This window comes from Suncus etruscus, chromosome 4 (genome assembly GCF_024139225.1).
Source record: "Suncus etruscus isolate mSunEtr1 chromosome 4, mSunEtr1.pri.cur, whole genome shotgun sequence".
NCBI lineage: Eukaryota > Metazoa > Chordata > Mammalia > Eulipotyphla > Soricidae > Suncus > Suncus etruscus.
Genome location: NC_064851.1, coordinates 96,581,074 through 96,600,350, shown reverse-complemented (window position 1 = coordinate 96,600,350; position 19,277 = coordinate 96,581,074). Strand labels below are relative to the sequence as shown.

At 37.9% G+C, this 19,277-nt stretch overlaps 1 protein-coding gene across 3 annotated transcripts in view; it reads right to left on the bottom strand.

Annotated features, from left to right (window-relative positions):
• Window positions 1–19,277, bottom strand: part of NCOA7 (nuclear receptor coactivator 7) — a 168,473-nt gene that overhangs the window by 70,746 nt on the left and 78,450 nt on the right. The gene's annotated exons all lie outside the window — the stretch shown is intronic.

Here is a 19,277-nt window from a genome sequence, read left to right as displayed (position 1 = left end):
GATTAAAATAATGTTTTATTTAATCTAAATTAACATGGCCAAACCATAAAGCTAGACAATTCCAATATTGGCAAAGATACAAACTGCTACAGCCATTCTAGGGAAGTACATATACTGTATGCAAAGCAGCAATGCAACTCATATATGTTCATCAGAAGGTGAATAGCTTGAGGATTCCTACCATAGTAGCCTCTGTGGCAGTAGGGAGCTAAAGGAGAGAAGTGTGGGAGATACATTCCTGGATGCCAGGCAATCATTAGGAGTAATAATCCGGAAGCAAACACAACAAGAAGCAATCATTAAGAGAAAGAGAATAGGGGCCCGGAGAGATAGCACAGTGGCGTTTGCCTTGCAAGCAGCCGATCCAGGACCAAACAAAGGTGGTTGGTTCAAATCCTAGTGTCCCATATGGTTCCCCGTGCCTGCCAGGAGCTATTTCTGAGCAGACAGCCAGGAGTAACCCCTGAGCACCGCTGGGTGTGGCCCAAAAACCAAAAAAAAAAAAAAAAAAAAAAAAAAAAAGAGAAAGAGAATAAGATGTGAAGAACAATATCATTATGTATTTCTAAAATAAATGCACACAGATGAAATTAATTAATCTCTTGTTCACTGCATGGATGCCAACAGCAAAGATATGGAAATTACTTAAGTGTTTAGCCATGGATGAATATATAAATAAAATATTTTCTGGATGTGAGGGCAATCTGGCTACAACATCTGTCACCCCATTGATCGCCAGATTTGATTCAGCTGATCTGGCTGGCTAGGCGGGTGTCCCCTTCTTCCTTCACTTCTCCATATATGTCTCTCCCAAAGCTGCATGCACAGTCAAAGAGGACAGCCTTCCCCAAACAGATATGGACAGTTCTTTGGCAGAGGGGATACAAGTAGCTGTTCTTCCCTGATAGAACCTCCAAAAAAGATCTCAAAATAAAAATTATTATTAAAAAAAAGAAAATTTCATCTATGTACACAACAAATGACTGAATAATATTTGATCATAAAAATTAATGAATCTTGCCATTTATAACAACATAGGTGAGTCTGGAGGTCTTGATGCAAAGTGAAATAATCTGACAAAGAAAAAAATTGTATGATTTAATTTACATATGGAATTTAAACATGAAAACAAAGAATAAAAGCAAGCCCTTTCCACCAATTACAGCAGGTCCAGGCCCTGGAATAACTCAGTGGTAAATATATACTTTGAAGGCATAATATGAAGAGTTCAAGCCTCAGCATTGCCCTACATGGCAAGTGCAATCCAGGTGGCATCTCCTCTTGGGATCCCTGGTACCACAACCAAATATGTGATCTCTGAATCACTGCAACCCGGAGTATCGTATATAAGCACCACAACTAAAATGGGTGATGCCCTGTGAGCACTACAACTAAAAGGGTGGCAGTGATACAAACAAATATATATGACTCCCGTCATCAAAATATAAGTAACAGTGGAAGTGGAAAGAGAAGGAGGTCACTCACATAGGCTCATAGGCACAGAGAATAAACTAGTGGTTGGCAGAGGCCTAGAGAAAAGTATTTGGGGATGGGCAAAATTGGCACAAAATTATGGGAATTATAGCTAAAAAATCTATACTATATATTCATTTAAAAATTAGGAGATGTTCAAAGTTCTTTTTTTGTTTGTTTGTTTGTTTGTTTGTTTTTGGGCCACACCTGGCGGTGCTCAGGAGTTACTCCTGGCTGTCTGCTCAGAAATAGCTCTTGGCAGGCACTGGTGACCATATGGGACACCGGGATTCGAATCAACCACCTTTGGTCCTGGATCAGCTGCTTGCAAGGCAAATGCCGCTGTGCTATCTCTCTGGGCCCAGGAGATGTTCAAAGTTCTTATTCAAAGTTCTTATTGCAAGAAAAATTGGTTTTTGTACTGTAATAGATATTAAAGTAGACATTAATATTATTAGTAAATAACTAATTATGGAACTTGAAAAAATAGATGCATGCAAAATGACTTTCAACATGTTTCAAGGAAGACCTCAAAAAATAAAAGTCTTGACAATTGAGCACTGTGGAGTAATAGATAAATAGGAAGAGGGAACAAAATGGGATTTAAGGCTTATTCAAGGAGACATGCCATGAACTGAAGAGATTCACTCAGTCTTCTGAGTTGCTACCTTTGCCCATTAAATACACACAGACCAATAATGTTTGTCTATGTGCTAAGAGAACTAGAAAATGTGGAATTCTATGGCTTTTAAGTATTTCCTTTAATTAAGATTAAAAGCCAAGAATAAAAGGCAATAGATGCTGCTTTTAGAGTCTTTTCCTAGCCATTGGCTTAAATAAAATCAGGTGCATTATGGAACCAAAGAGATTCTGAAAAATTCTCCTAAACCAGGGGTCTCAAACTCAATTTACCTGGGGGCCGCAGGAGGCAAAGTCGGGGTGATCCTTGAGTGCAGTCAGTAGTAAGCCTTGAACATTGGGGTGTGTGACCCAAACAACTAAAACAAAACAAAACAAAAAAAGATTCCTCTAGGGTAGGGCCACAAAATGTTGTACAGAGGGCTGCAAGTTTGAGACCCCTGTGACCTAAACTATTAAATGGTATCCCTACATTTAAATTTCTTCAGGAGTGTGTTGGCTTCTTTTTTAAAATCTCTAAAGCAGAAGATTGACACCACTGCTAAAGACTGAAATCATAGTACATTACAGCTTTTGTGATCTAAAAGTTTATTTTTATATTAAGTTTTGGGGTTTTTAAAGCAAACTAGGAGGTACTTGCTACTGGCTCTGTGCTCTGGAGTCATTCCTGGCAGTACACGGGTAACTATGTGTAGTTCTGGGGATCGAACTAGGATCAGTGACATGCAAAGCAAGCATCGAAACCCCTGTACTCTCTCTTCAGCACTTGTTTACTCCTTTAAAATATCATCTGACATATTCATCTTATTGTCATAAATATTTCTAATACTAGATCACTAGAATAGTTTCTTCACAAATGTTTATAAGTAAACTGAGAGATAGTATAGCAAGTAAGGTGCTGCCTTGCATGCAGTCAATCAACCCAGGTTTAATCTTTCTATAATATATATAAATATATATATAAAGTCAATTAAAAACAACTGTAATAGTCTACTTCAACAATAAAAGATAAACTTCCTCCTTTCCACTTGTGGCAGTTTCTGGTCCACCCCTTCCATAAATTGTTCTTAATAATTTCTAAATATTAGGAAGAGTGCAAGCACTCTTCTTAGTTTTCATATTGCTCAGTGCAAAAGGAAAACAGCTGCTTGGTGACATTGTTTTAGGGTAAACGGAACTATATTTACCTAAATTAGGCCACATATTAAAATACTTTCAATTGGTACGCATGAGGAGGCCAAAAAAAGTATCAGTCATGGTACTATTAGTCTTAAAAGAGAAACCCTTCCCTCCAAAGTCTAAGATTTTGGAAGTTGCTAAGTACAGAATCCAGGATCACAATCTACCATTAAGTCACTTGTCAGACACCAAGGTAAGAAACATAATATACCCACTAAATGTCTTATGTCTGAATATAATACCAGGTATATATGTGTCTTGAAGCACAAGTATATGCACTTCCTAACATATCCCAAAATCTGATTGTAGGCAACATTTTCACTGACAAAACATCATACTGCAAAAAAAATCATAGGCAGCTATCAAATTCACATGCCAAATACTAAGTATTACAGTTTATTTAATATAGAAAGCAAGTAATTGGCACATTCTAAGAGCTTAGGTAACTTTTAATATCATTATTGCACAAGATAAGGTTACATACTGTTTCCCTCCAAATATTTTTTCCAGTGACTCTCAAAAAAGCAAAATCTTATTAGATTTTTACCTAAATGGTTCAATGGCACAAAATCCATAATACAATGGAGAAGTTACTGATTCTGGGATTACTAGAAAGAGATCCCATTTGCTTTTAGGAAAATGTTAAACTACTCCAGGACATGGCTCCCTTTCCTTGTTCCAGAAAAGAGCCCTTGACTATTCTCCAAATGATGAGGCTGGGAAATACTTCTTGATGAGGCTGGCAGATCCTTTATCAATTTATGCCCCTGTTTATGGGAACCTGAGGAAAATAAAGTTGAATTATTGTCTGCCAGAGGGGGGAATGGGCCTAAAGTTCCTCAGAGGCCACGAAGAACAAAGCTACTGAACCATCCACCAACCCCACCTGGTTTTTCTGAATTCAATAAGGGAATAACTGACAAAAACCCCAGAGAAATGAAACCTAGTCCTTTAATCCTATCCTTTCTGGTAATATTTTTGGTATGTGTATGGCACTCAGGTTCTCCTGGCAGACTTGGGAGACCATATGGGATGCTGGGGTTTGAATCCAGGCTGGCTGCATACAAGGCAAACACCCCACCTGCTGTGCTATCACTCAGGCCCAGAATTGAAATAAGAACCTGAAAGCCCAGGTGCCTTCCCATCAGTCCAGCCTTTTCCCTTCCTGCATTATGAAATTACTAGGTTAGTGGGGACTCAGGCCTTCAGTTTCTGCATCTGGGAAGTTCTAAAGAAAGCAAAAAAAAAAATATGTTCAGAATATATCTGGAGAACATGAGGGTCAAAAGGATTGAATCTGAATCCTCTGCTGTAAAAACTATAAAGTGATTTATTTTTAAATGTAGGTGTCATAATTTATAATACCATTGAAGTCATAGTTTCACAAGTGTAAAGCTACTTTAAGATCCCTCCACCATTATCCCATAATCCCTGCCCTCCCTTAATGCCACCCCTCTCAATTTTTCAGGTCTAATGATAAAGTCTATAGTTGTTTTACAATGAGGATTATCTAGCTCCCCTTTTTGCACTGTGGAGTCTCAATGTGACATTTCAAGATAGAACCCTAGGAATGTGTAGATGTAGGGAATTAAAAGAATTGTCAATGTGTGGTCGCTATTTGGTAGGGGTTAAGAATCTATGAAAAAGAATGGAAAGGGAGTGCATTATCAAGAGGACCTGCTGTCCGTGCTTTAGCTGTATGAAAGCTAAAAGATTGGATCTCTAGAAGTGAGTAGCTGAAAGGAGAAAGTTATTCAGGGGGGAAGCAAGTGAGGGTTCAAGACAGATAGTGTTAGCCCTCACAGTAATGTAGAGGGTAGTCATTTGCTAAAATGCAGTATGCTGAAGATGGGACTGAAAGCTTAAGGACATGTGAAGTGTGAATAGTTACTAAGGCAGAGATCAGGTGTCAACAAAATGTATGTTGAAAAGAAAGCAACATGGGATCTTGAAGGTTGGGGTCTCAACACCAGGGTAGCAAATGTAAAGAGTAAGCAAAAGTAACCACTCAACTAACCAGCCTTGCGTGAGTATCAGTAAAAGATTGGAATTAAGGATTGACATGATAAAGTAGTTTTCCATAGCTGTTCTGACAAAAACAACAACAAACAACTTAGTACGACAACTGTATTTACATTATTATTATTATTATTATTATTATTATTTGGGGTCACACTCTTCAGAGGTCCAGGGGACCATATGGAGAACTGGAGACTGAACCTGGGTCATCTACATACAAAGTAAGCACTCTACTCATTATATTATTGCTCCCACCCTTACCTTATGATTTTGAAGGCTCCAAGTCTAATACAGGTCTCATTATGTTAGAATCTCACTGGATGGACAGGCAGTTCATTTTGGAATCGCTTAGGGGAGGATCACCTTGCCTTTCCCAACTTGTAGTGGCAGGCTGCTTTCCAGGGCTTAAAATCCCATCTTCCTTTTGCTAAGCTAGCAACAACAAGCAAAATTTCTCGGGCTGCCATTTCCATAGTTCTCTCGGTTCTGCTGCCTTCTTTCACATTTAAGGGCCCTTATGTTTCTGAACACACCTGGATGACCCATAATTATCTCTTTGAGGTCAGTTGATTAAATACTTCGGCAACCTTAATTAGCCTTTGCTGTGCAGCAGAACTGGTTTTGGGAATTAGGACATGCATATCTTTGCAAGGTGAGAAGGACATTGTTCTGCTGAGCACAAGTGGAATACAGGTTTGGGGAAGGTTTGTGAAAAGAGACTGAAATTATAAAAAGGAGACTTTTGAGAACATAAGTTATCAGTCATCAATATGTGTGATTTTGCTTGGGAGTGGTGAGTAGGAGGTATTAAAGAGCACAGCACCAGATTCCAATTCCGAGATAAAACAGCAAGAATGGTACATTACCAAAAATAAAAAATAAAAGCCCAAAACAAAGTTTTCTAAACTAATTGAATTCATTTTCTCATATCACTGAGTACATGGCAAAGTCAGGACAATATAGATATTATTCATTACTGTTCTCAAAAATATAAATAAGAGTTTGGGGAGATAGTAAATAGGGGATAGTATGGACCATAATTTTTAATTTTTAAAAAAAATATAATTACTTTATTTAAGCATCATGGTTACAAAATTGTTCATGATTGAGTTTCAATCATACCATGTATACCATCCTTCACCAGTGCATGTTTCCTGCCACAATGTCTCCAATTGCCTTGCCATTCTCTCCATTCTTCACTTTGCTTGCCTCTTGGCTGTCATTTTACTTCTCTCTTTCTCCTGTTTTTTCACCTTTTTTGCAGTTTATTAATGAAGTGGTATGTTATATGCATATCACTTTACCTCCTTTTAGCCCCTGATTTTGTCCATAGTGATGTTTCAACTACCACTGTCAAAATGAAACCTTCTCTAACCTAAATGCACTTTGGAGCATGTTTTGCATGCTGGAGTCCCAAGATTCATCTTCAGCTCCGTACAGTCCTCCAAGAACTGCTGAGAGGAGAGAGAGAGAGAGAGAGGAGAGAGAGAGAGGAGAGAGAGAGAGGAGAGAGAGAGGAGAGAGGAGAGAAGAGAGAGGAGAGAGGAGAGAGAGAGAGAGAGAGAGAGAGAGAGAGAGAGAGTGTCTGTGTGTGTCTGAGTGTACCAAAAGTAGAAGCAAACATAGGTTAGCGAAGTAGGGCACTTGCCTTGCAAGTAGCTGACCAGGGTTCTATATTCCCAGCATTATGAGCTCCTGAGCCCCAGCAGGGGTGATTCCTGAGCACAGAGCAAGGAATAAGCCCTGAGATCTGTTGGCTGTGGCACAAAATACTACCCTCAACATGCCAAAAAAAAAAAAAAAAAAAGGGCAGAAACCAAGAGCCAAAAGAAATCTGTGAACTTTGTGGATCATGATTCCATAATCAATATATATATATTGATTATATATATATAAAATGTAGGATTTTATATTAAGTAAACACATGAAGAACTTTAAAAATTATGTAGTTTTCAAATGGCATCAGCACCAACTCTATGCTATCATTATATTCAGTGTATACCCCTTTAATCTTAATCTCCTTGAAAAATCAATTTTCTCCCTTCTTTCTCTATTATAAGACCTTCTGATTGGGGCCTACAGAACCCTAACAGTGTCTATGAAGGAAAGGTGGTTTCCACATTATACAAATAAGGGAATTCGGAAAGACAAAGATGGCTGTTATCTCTCTAGGTTTTTCTAAGAGACACTCTTGTTTATAAGCAGAAGAATCTATTCCCAGTGAAAAGTATATTCCTATGATGAAAGTGAGTACATCAGATGATTCTAATTTGATGATATTAGCCATACAACTAAGGTCATATGCCATCAATTTATGTCATCAAACATTTGATTGATCAAACAGGAAATCAATAAGATCTGGATCAACTAGAAACCATAGCATGCACTCCCTTGGCTGTATGACACTGAGCAAGCTACTTGAGATCTTTGCGCTGTTTATGTATAAAATCAAGAGTGATCTCAACATTTTTTCAACAGAAACAATGAAATGATGGACATGTGTTTATCTAAGAGTCTGGCACAAAAGCAAGTGTTAAAGCAATATTCTTATTATCAATAAGAACAATAATTATTTTAACTATTAACACAATAATGATTGTAGTCAGCATAAATAGCCATTTTAATAGAATACTTTCTCAGGCCTTTACTTTTGCCTAATTTATTTTTAAATTTCAGACAAAGACTGGATATAATATTGTCATAAAACATTTAAAGAAACTGATACATGCCACCAAAGCATTTAATATGATGAAATTAAATAGCTATGGTTTTCATTCTACTTATTTATCTTGCAGTACTGGGCTTCAAACCCAGAGCCTCACATAACCCTGGCATACTCTCTATTACTAAATCACATTCTGTCCTATTACTATATATGTATTTTAAAGAACAAAACTTATGAAAAGAAACGCAATGTTAAAATTTAAGATTAGGAGTGAATGTCTTTTGTTTTGTTTTATTTTTTGGAGGCTACACGCAGGGGCTATTGTTGCCTCTGTGCTCAAAAGTCACTCCTGTCAGGCTCCAGGGACCATATGGGATGTTGGGAAGTAAATCTGGACCATGCAAGGATCTGTGCAATGCCACGACTTTACTTACTGTACTGTCCCTATGGAGTAAATGTCTTAATACAACAAATAATTTCTAATTATACTCACATATAAGTATACTAATCAAATAATCAAAAGAATCAAAAGAAATATGCTTCTGAAAAAAACTATAGAGCTCTTTCTAGTGTGCTTTAAAAGCAATTTCCCTATAAAAAAAAATAACATCTTCAGGACACAGCTTTCAGTTCTGCAATTTGCTAATTACCTAAACACAGCCTAAACTGAATCTCCAGCCCCATAAACCTCCCAACGTCAACTCACTTTATAGAAGATTCCAGGTTATGGATGGGAGGGAGAACAGAGGCACTGCAAAAGGCCTACTCATTCCTCTTACTTTTTATGTTCTGTAGAAAACAAAAGCCTAAGAGCCATTCCAACAAAGCTTTTAAGGCTTCTGAACATAAAATATTCCATTTCACTCAATTACAATAAAGAAGCGAAACTAATGTGATATGAAACAAAACCACAAGTATTTAAGGTAATAAAAATAAACTCAGTAACAGAGATGAAGGCGGAAAAACTACAAGCATAATGGAGTCAGTTTAGAAAGCACAATATGAGAAAGAAATCCCAAGCCATTCATTAGAGGCCACTTTCACAGTGATTCAAAGCGACACTTATGCATCAATGGACTCTAGGCACCCACATATGCATCCACAAGTCTCTCTAGGTATGAGACATTCTTCTAAACTGTCCTAAAGCGTATTTTCAAATCTAAGATGAACCCTCATATCAGGAACCAAAGCAAACATTGGGCTCTGGAGGATATGGAATGTAGAGCACTTACTTGCCTTGCACACTGCTAGCTTGGTGTTGAGCCCCACTAGAGTGATCCCTGAGCACAGAGGCAGGAGTAAACGCTGAGCATTGAGACCTGCTGGGTGAGGCCTCAAAACTAAACAAAACCCACAAGAAATGAAAAACTAAAAAACAAGCAAAAATGATAAGGCCTGAGAATATCAAGGCTAACATACACCCTTTACGTGACAGATCCTGTTAGGTGGCAGAGCTTAAACGCCTCAGCACCATGTGGTCCCTCATCTCAGATGGCTGAGTTCAACCAGGGAAGCACCAGAGCAGCACTGCCACATCAGGCTGGCATTGAATTGAATCAACAAGAGTGACTCTCAGATATTCTGAGCACTACTTGGGATGCCACTTTCCCCCAAAAAATGCAAAAGTAAAATAATAAGCAATTAGACAAGGTTAGGTAGGAGCAAACAAGTGGCACTCGGGAGATCCAGGGCACCTCCTGAGGCTCAACCAAATAGGCTAATCGCTCAGTACAAAAGCCTGAGTCAGTGCTTCTCAGGCCCAATGAAGCAGGATTGTTTGAACCTCCAGCAGTATTTGGAGGCTTCTGGGCTATACCTGGCTCTGCTCAGGGAACCATGTGGGGCTAGGGACCAAACTGGCATTGCTTGAATGCAGGAAGCCCAAGTTCTGTACAGCAATACAGTTTCCCTAAGTACTGCCCGGAGCAACTCTTTGCTCCCTTGACTCCTGACTATGCCAATACCAACCAGGAGTAACCCTTGAACATCACCAGTTTTGGTTCAAAAACCAAACATAAAAAGAGCAAAACCCAAAACAAATTCTGCACGGATTATAAAGATATAAAAATACTGTTGGAAAAAGAAACTGGAAATCACCCCACTCATTCAGGGGCAAAACCTATAATTTGTTCTGTTAAATATACTTCCAGCTGATCTCAGGGACCCCTTTTATATCTATGTAGGTGAGATACCGTTAGGAAGGGGTAGACATGAGAGTATTGGGGCTACACCAGGTGATGCTCAGGGCTTATTCCTGGCTCTGTGTTCAGAACTGACTTCTAGTGTTGGGGATTATACTGTCAGTCACATCCAAAGCAAGCACCTATCTTGATTTTTTTTTACAGTGCCAGCACTTTGTGAAGATTTCCAATGTTCTTTCCTATGTATTTCCATATTACTTAATAATAGCATAGATTCTATTTTTGTCATTTTTATTTTCTCTCTTGTAAATAATGCAATATGTTACTATAATTAAATATTTTATTATACTCAGATTGTTTTCTCAGAGCAAATTTGTGCACTGTTGTTTGATCAAATAGTATAAAAAGTTAAAACTCTTAAAAATGGTTAACCTGGGGGCCTGACAACAAAAGGACTGAAAGCATTAATATTAGATACGTAAAACATGACCATGGAGCACAGAGCCTTTAGAGTAGCCCCCAAGACCACTATATATACCCTCAACCAAAACAAAGAAAGGCTTAAATTCTTTCCAAATGATGTGATTATGCACCATTAAGGTATTGTTTTTTCCCTTATGTTCTCTATAAATCATTTCTAATTGATTTCTCAAAATACATTAAGTTAAAAATCATTAACCACATTTAATCTCACTCTTTCGACCCAAGCCCTTTTGAAGGGTGGGGAAGAGAATGTGAGAAAAGGGGAAGAGAAGTTCTCTTCTAGAGAATTTTCTTCATATAAATGTGATATAACATGACAGTAATTTAGAGAGTGGGATTGGCATTATGCAGATCATTATACTTCTAATAGCACTCTGAGCTCAAGTTCATGTGATAGGGTTTTTAAGGACAGAGCTACATGGTTCAGTGACTACACTTTTTATATAGTCAATAACAAGAACAAGAATTGATTACAATATCGTGTGTTAATGGGAGTGCTAGAATCATGTAAAGGAATGAATGTCCTTTGAGTGAAAGCAAACACAATCACCACCAAATTATAAGAGGCAGGGGGATCAAGAGAAAAGGAAAAATGTTGGCCCAAGACCCCAAAAACACATCATCAGATAAATATGTTCTGAGGATCTACTTATATATTAATGGAGGTTATAACTAATAGTTCTGTATTAGATTCTTGAGTGTATATAATAAGAGCACTTTACAATCTACTTGTTAGGGAGGTAGAACTAGACCCGGAGAGAAGTATAGTAGGTAGAGCACTTCTCTTGCATATGGCCAACCTGGGTTTGATTCCAGCACTCTCTATGGCCCCCCAAGTCCTCCAGGAGTGATACTTCAGTATAGAGCCAGAAGTAATCTGAACATTGCTTTTGGCACAGAAACGAAAACAAAAAAGAAAAATATGAAGGCAATTATGTGAGTTGAGTAGAGGTAATTAGAGCTCAAACTATGGTGGCAATCACTTTGCAGTATAAACGTCAATGGATCGTAGACCTTACACTCACACACAGTTATGTAAATTATATCTTAGCATAGCTGTACAGACAATTATGAAAAATTTTATATTCAAGCTTTTAATTATATCCACAGTCATTATATATGTTTACTTTAACGTTTAGTTAGTGATGACGCGTAGCCTCAGTTCTTTTATTAAATGACTTTTTCATTCATGAGGACTAGATTTTGATATGCTTTTCAGAAAGGAATTCATATTCTTCTCAGTAAATTTGTTCCAATACAGATTTTAACAAAGGTATGTTTCCTGAGAACATGTATGTCTGAAAATGTCTGTCTTTGAGCTTGAAAAACAACTTTCACTTCAAAACTCTAAAAAAGACTTGAATTCACTCCAGAGTTCACTGCCACTATAAAGTCTGTGCCTTACTCTTTGCAACATACATTCTTTTGTGCCTAAAATATTTTAAACCCAGGGCCTTACACATGTGCTCTACCACAGAGTCACATAGCTCGTCTGGTAAGATTCTTCTTGGCATTGACCTATGATTTGTAAATATTTGTTATGGTCATTTTTGTGTAACCTTCCCTCATAATTATGAATATCGTTAGCTCTTTTTGTTATAGAAATCAGACCAAGGATCAGACACAAGTACTAGAGATATTAGAGGGAATCCGTTTCATTTATTTGGTTTTGGGGGCCACACTCAGTGATGCTAAGGGGTTACTCCTGGCTATGTGCTCAGAAATCGCTCCTGGCTTAGGGGACCATATGGGACACTGGGGGACCGAATTGAAGTCTGTCCTAGGTCAGCCATGTGCAAGGCAAACACCTTACCACTGCACCACTGCTCTGGCCCCCATAGTTTTATATATGCATAATCAGCCTAGTTAATGCCAAAATGGGTCAAGCCCCCAAAACAACTCACCCAGAGATTATATAAAGTAGATACAGATACATTGATTATGACATCAAATTTCTCATCTAACACACAACAGTTGTTGATGTGTGATGCTTAGTACAATCATGATGAGATATTTACCAATTATTTTCTATGACCCTGTTCCAAACATTCCTGCTCACACAATGCATGGGTCTTGTTTGTTTCTGTTCTGATCATGACCTATTTGTTCAGCTTCAAGTTTCCAACTTTGGCTTCTAAATCTCCACTACATTTTTATTTCTAAACTCAAGTGAGTCTGCTCATGATTGCATTCTTCTTAAATTAGAATTTGCTTATTTACTGTCCCTGTCCATCATCTGCATTTCATCAAAATGCCTCTCATTCATAAGAGTCTACAATCAAATCTCTATCTCTTCTGACTTTACATTCTGGGGGCACTAAGGTTTGTTTCACTTGCTACCTAAGTTTTTGTGGTTTCATTTAAACATTGTCTAGATTTCCTTGATAGTTCCATGAAGTATAGACCTATCTATAGATAGCCTAAGAATTTCCACTTATTTTAACCCCAATTCACCCCATCTATATATTCTACTTAATCCAAAATTATTAGATACTTGACATTATTTTTCCACATAAAAGTACACTTAATGTTTTTATATTTTGGGCCACACCCAGAAGTTTCTTTTTCAGGGGCTTATATTTGGCTCTGTGTCCAAGGATCATTTCTGATGGTACATGGGGAATTATATGCAGTCCTGGGGATTGAACCAGGATTGGCTGTGTGCAAGGCAAGTGACTTACTACACTGTCTCTCCAAAACTATTTTTTTTAGATTTCAGAATATATTTTACCATTGGGAACTTTGGAATTAGTGCTCATATATACTTGTAGCTTGATCACTTTCATGATTAGAAATTAATTGGGGCTGGGGCAGTGACACAAGCAGTAAAGGCATCTGCCTTGCCTGCACTAGCCTAGAATGGACCATGGTTTGATTCCCCAGTGTCCCATATGGTCCCCTAAGTTAGGAGTAATCTCTGAACACACAGCCAAGAGTAAGCCTTTGGGGCTGGAGAGATAGCATGGAGGTAAGGTGTTTGCCTTTCATTGCAGGAGGTCATTGTACCATATGGTCCCCCGTGCCTGCCAGGAACAATTTCTGAGCCTGGAGCCAAGAATAACCCTTGAGCACTGCTGGGTATGACCCAAAAACCACACACACATACACACACACACACACACACACACACACACACACACACACAGAATAACCCTTGAGCACTGCTGGGTGTGACCCAAAAACCACACACACACACACACACACACACACACACACACACACACACACACACAAGAGTAACCCCTGAGTGTCACCGGATGTGGCTCAACAAAACAAAAATAATTAATTTATCAAAATAACATGGTTGGACTTTTGAAACTTACGTGAAACAAAGATAAATGAAAAATAGGAGTGTGTAAAAAAAAAACTAGAAAAAAATTAAGCTGTGCAGAAAAGTGTTAGGACTGCCAACTATTATGAGAAATAACTGAGGCAGAGGTTATTTTTATGCTTTAGTAAAATTGCTTAACAAAACATTTAACAGGGCCCAGAATAATAGCACAGATATAGGGCATTTGCCTTGCATAAGGCTTACCCAGGATGGACACAGATTTAATCCCTGGCATCCCATCAGGTCCCTTAAGCCTACCAGGAGCGATTTCTGAGCACAGAGCTAGGAATAACCCCTGAATGCCGCAGGGTGTGGCCAAAAAAATCCAGAATAGAAATCTTAGTTTCAAACAATAATTTAAAGTATTACAGAGAATATTTCTATTATAAATCTAAATTTATTCTGCATAGTACTCACAAAACTGGTTGTATACATGGATTTTTTTGTTTGTTTATAAAATAATAAATCCACTTACAATGGCCTGTTATACTGTCAGGTGTGGTTAGTGGGATGCACTCTGGGAACACTGATGGAGAGAGGTTGACACTGATAAGATCGGCCCTGACTCATTATATGTCTAAATCCTAATTATAATGATCTTTGTAAATCACAATGGTTTCAATAAAATAAAATTTAGAAAAATGAAATGATAATCTACCAAATTATCTTTAAAATTATATTTTACTAGCCAGGATTCCTAGTATTAGTTTTTAGTGGTACTGTTTAGTTGATACTGGGGGTTACCCAGGCCACTCTAGCAATGCTGGGAGGGGTGGGTGCCATGCCTGGTGGTGCTTGGGAAACTTCCATATAAGAATTCAGGAACATTTGGAAGACATTTTGCCAGGGATAAACCTAGGGCTGACCATATGCAAGGCATGCACTCTAATCACCGTACTATCTTCCACGTTTTATTAAACAATTCTTTTCATAGTTTTATTTTGGGCCATCCTTGAAAATACCTGATCATGAGGGGTCTGCTACTTCTGACTGTGATCAGAGGCCCATACAGTGCTAGGGATAGAGATAAGTGTCTTCACCTCTGTTGTATTTTCTTTAGTCCCTCCAACAATTTTTCAATACAATAAGTGAAAACTGGATGCTAATACCAGAAAATGCAAATGACAGTACAAAAAGATTGAGTTCATATATTATAGAGGCTTCTATTTTGGATGTTTCCTGTAAGCCAAATGCTGGTCTCATTTCTGGATAGATTTATTGGGTGCATCTGCCTTAATGTAATTACTCCTTTTCCACATTTGTGATTTTATTGCAAAAAAGTAAAAATAAAAAAAAATAAAAAAGTTTAGAATTGGCATCATTTAATTATAATAGAATGATTATAGTGACTCAACAGTTAATGCCTTAAATCAGAGGTCTCAAACTCAATTTACCTAGGGGCCGCAGGAGGCAAAGTTGGGGTGATCCTTGAGTTCAAAGTCAGTAGTAAGCCTTGAACATTGTGGTGTGTGACCCAAACAACTAAAACAAAACAAAACAAAACAAAACAAAAAAAGATTCCTCTAGGGCAGGGCCACAAAATGTTGTACGGAGAGCTGTTTGCGGCCCGCGGGCCGCAAGTTTGAGACCCCTGCAAATGGAAGACCCCAACAGCCACCCTCTGACTGTAGGAATGAGCCCAATTCGCATGTGGCTGACAACATCCTCATGTTTCAGTAGTCACTCTACCCAAAACAGAATTACTCTTGATTTGTGGTCTGATGCTCCACCTAGTGGGACAGCACAACCTCTTAAAATGGAAATTTAAGTATCATGTCAGACTAGTCCCATAAGATCAGGAAAATGTTTAACACCTGCACTGTCACTACATTTAGGAATGAAAAGAAAAAAGAAACCCTGCCATTCAATGGCCCACCTAGTGAATTCACCTAGGTTTTGGAATCTTCAAAACATCAAATCTATGAACCAGCTGTCATCACTGAAATTGTTTTAAGGATGATGTTAGTATCTTTACTTATATGTAGCAAATATAATCATAAAATAATTATTCTTGTTGTGATTTTTGGGATGTAGCCAGCAGTAGTTTCAGGATATCTTCCTGATTCTGCCTCAGGGATTACTCCTAGCTGAGTTCTGGGGACTATAAGGGAAGATGGAAAATAAATCCTGGTTGACTACATGCAAGGCAAGTGCCGTACCAACTATATTATCTCTCCAACCCCTTACTGATTAATTATGACCTGAATATTATAATAGCATGCATATATAGTATTTTCAAACTAGTATATTCAAACTAGAATTTTCATGTAATTCAAATTAAGAGTACTTCATTCATTTATCCATGCATCTACTCATCCACAAATTGCAATTTAAAAAACACCTGCATAAATGGTCAATTAATCTTTGAAAAGGGAGTAAGAAATATAAAGTGGAACAAGGAAAGCCTCTTCAAATGATATTGGGAAACTGGTCAACTACATGCAAAAATGTGAACTCAGACCTTTCTTTAATGTTGTATACAAAAGTCAAATCCAAATAGATTAAAGACCTTGATATCAGACATGGAACAGTAAGATTCAGAGAGGAAAACATAAGTAGAACACATAGATATTGAATCTAAAAGTATCTTCAAGGATGAAATACCACTGACCAAGCAAGTAGAAGCAAAGATAAACAAATGGGGCTACATTAAAATAAGAAGTTTTTGCATCTCAAAGAAAATGGTGATTAGGATACAAAGACTACCCACAGAATGGGAGAAACTATTAATCCAATACCCATCTAATAAGGCATTAATATCTCAAATATATAAGGTAGAGGTTGAGCTTACAAGAAAAGATATCTAACCCCATTCAAAAAATGGGAAAAGGAGATGAAAAAAAAAAACTTCCTCAAAGAAGAAATACAGATGGCCTAAAGGCACATGAAGAAATGTTCTTTACTAGGGCAGGAGCGACAGCACAGTAGTAGGGCGATTGATTGCCTTGCATGTGGCTGACCCAGGATAAACCTCAGTTCAATCCCCAGCATCCCTATGGTCCCCCAAGCCAGGAGCAATTTCTGAGCGCATAGCCAAGAGTAACCCCTAAGCGTTACTGAATGTAGCCAAAAAACAAACAAAAAAATGTTTCACACCATTAATCATTCAGGAGATGCAAATCAAAACAATAATGAGGTATCATCTCACATCACAGAGACTGGCACACAAAAAGAACAAGAAAAATCTGTGCTGGCATAGATGTGGGAGAAAGGGCCTCTTATTCACTACAGGTGGGAATGACAACTGATCCAGCCTTTTTGGAAAACAATATAGATATTCCTCAAAAAACTAGAAATTAAGCTTCCATATGACCCAGCAATACCACTCCTAGGAGTATGTTTTAGCGGGCCATAACACGATGCAGACAAAAACCTTTGTACTTCTATGCTCATTGTAGCACTATTTGCAAAAGCCAGAATTTGGAAGCAATTCACATGCCTAAGAACAGAAGAGTAGATTAAAAAAAAAAAACAACTGATACATCTAATGATACATGATTAACTGATACATGATGTAACAACACAGCTGTTACAAAAAAGGAAGTCATGAACTTTGCTTACATGACAGATATGAAGAGTATTATGCTGAGAAAAATGAGTTAGATGAATAGGGATATACATAAAATAATCACACTCAATTGTAGTAGTATAAAAATAAAGAGAATATCAGGGCCTGAGCGGTGGCACAGGTGGTAGGGTGTTTGCCTTGCATGTGCTAACCTAGGACAGTCCACGGTTCGATCCCCCAGCGTCCCATATGGTCCCCAAGCCAGGGGCAATTTCTGAGTGCATAGCCAGGAGTAACTCCTGAACATCACCAGGTGTGGCCCAAAAACCAAAATAACAACAACAACAACAATAAAAATGAAGAATATGGTATCCATATACTCAGAGACAATAGAGACAAAGTCCAAGAGGATCATTCCATGGTAGGAAGCTTGCCACTAATAGCTGGGGATTGCAGTTAGGGCAGAAAAGAGACCAATAGGATAATGATAGTTGGAAATGATCACTCTGGATAGCAACTAGGTGTTAAAAGGAGATAAAGTGATATGCTTACTACCTCTTCAGAACAATATTGCAGACCATAGAGTCTAAAAGGAAGAAATAAGAAAGAGAAATATTATGTATATCATATATGTGAGAGAAAGAGAATGTTTGCTACAGGGGCATGCAGGAGAAAGGGGAATTGTGAAGAGAGGGCAGAAGGAAAACAGGGACATTGGTGGCAGGAATTGTGCACTGGTGAATGTGCTGTAAATTTTATGGCTGAAACTCAATCTCAAACAACTTTGTAACTATGTATTCTCATGTTTCAATTAAAGAATTTATTTATAAAAATAACACCTATAATGTTGCAGGTTGTCCTTGCAGCATTAATTTTAAATCAGTAACACTGACTCTATATAATAATAGCTTCCTGAAAAATGTATGGATAAATCCATGATGACAATGCAGATGAGAAATAGCGCCTATGCGGAGACAGAAAGAGCTTCCTGGAAGAAATGGAACACTAACCTGATTTTGTAAAGTTAAAGGTAAGAGAGTCAGGGAAAAAGGGTGCTGCTTTAATCTCAAGCATCACATGTGTACCAAAAGCCCACATTAAACAAACTATATGAATGCATCAACCACAGGTAATAGAAACTAGAATTAGAAGAAATCTCAATGGAAAGAACTTGATCAACCTCCTTCAGGAAAACCCTATAGGCAAAATATCTCCGCTTTAAACATACTTAATATTTCTTTGTTTTTTGTTTTTTTGGGTCACATCTGGCAGCGCTCAGGGGTTACTCCTGACTCTATGCTCAGAAGTCACTCCTGGAAGGCTCAGGGGACCATATGGGATGCTGGGATTTGAACCACCAACCTTCTGCATGAAAGGCAAATGCCTTACCTCCATGCTATCTCTCCGGCCCCTTATACTTAATATTTCTTAAACAACAGCTACTAAAATAAGGATGAATGCCAGAGAGACAGTACAAGAGTTATAGAACTTTCCTTGAAAGGTTGCCAGCTTCAGTTTGATACCCAGCACTACATATGGTCCCAGAGCACCACCAAAAGTGATCCTGGATACCAGAGTAAAGAGTAGGCCCTTTGCACTGTAGAGTATGACTCTCCCCTCTCCTTAAATCTTTAACTGTACAGCAATATAAATCATAGCTTAAAATGTTTAATATGTGTAAGTGTGTTCTTAAAAGGATATGAATTGTAATTTTTCTCTTCATGGTTTGGAAACAAGGCAAAACGCACAAGTTTACATTTCAAAAGGAAGTTTAGTAATCAAATATAAATGAAATCTTTTCCAATACAGTAATCATACAGAAATGACAATGATAGCTTT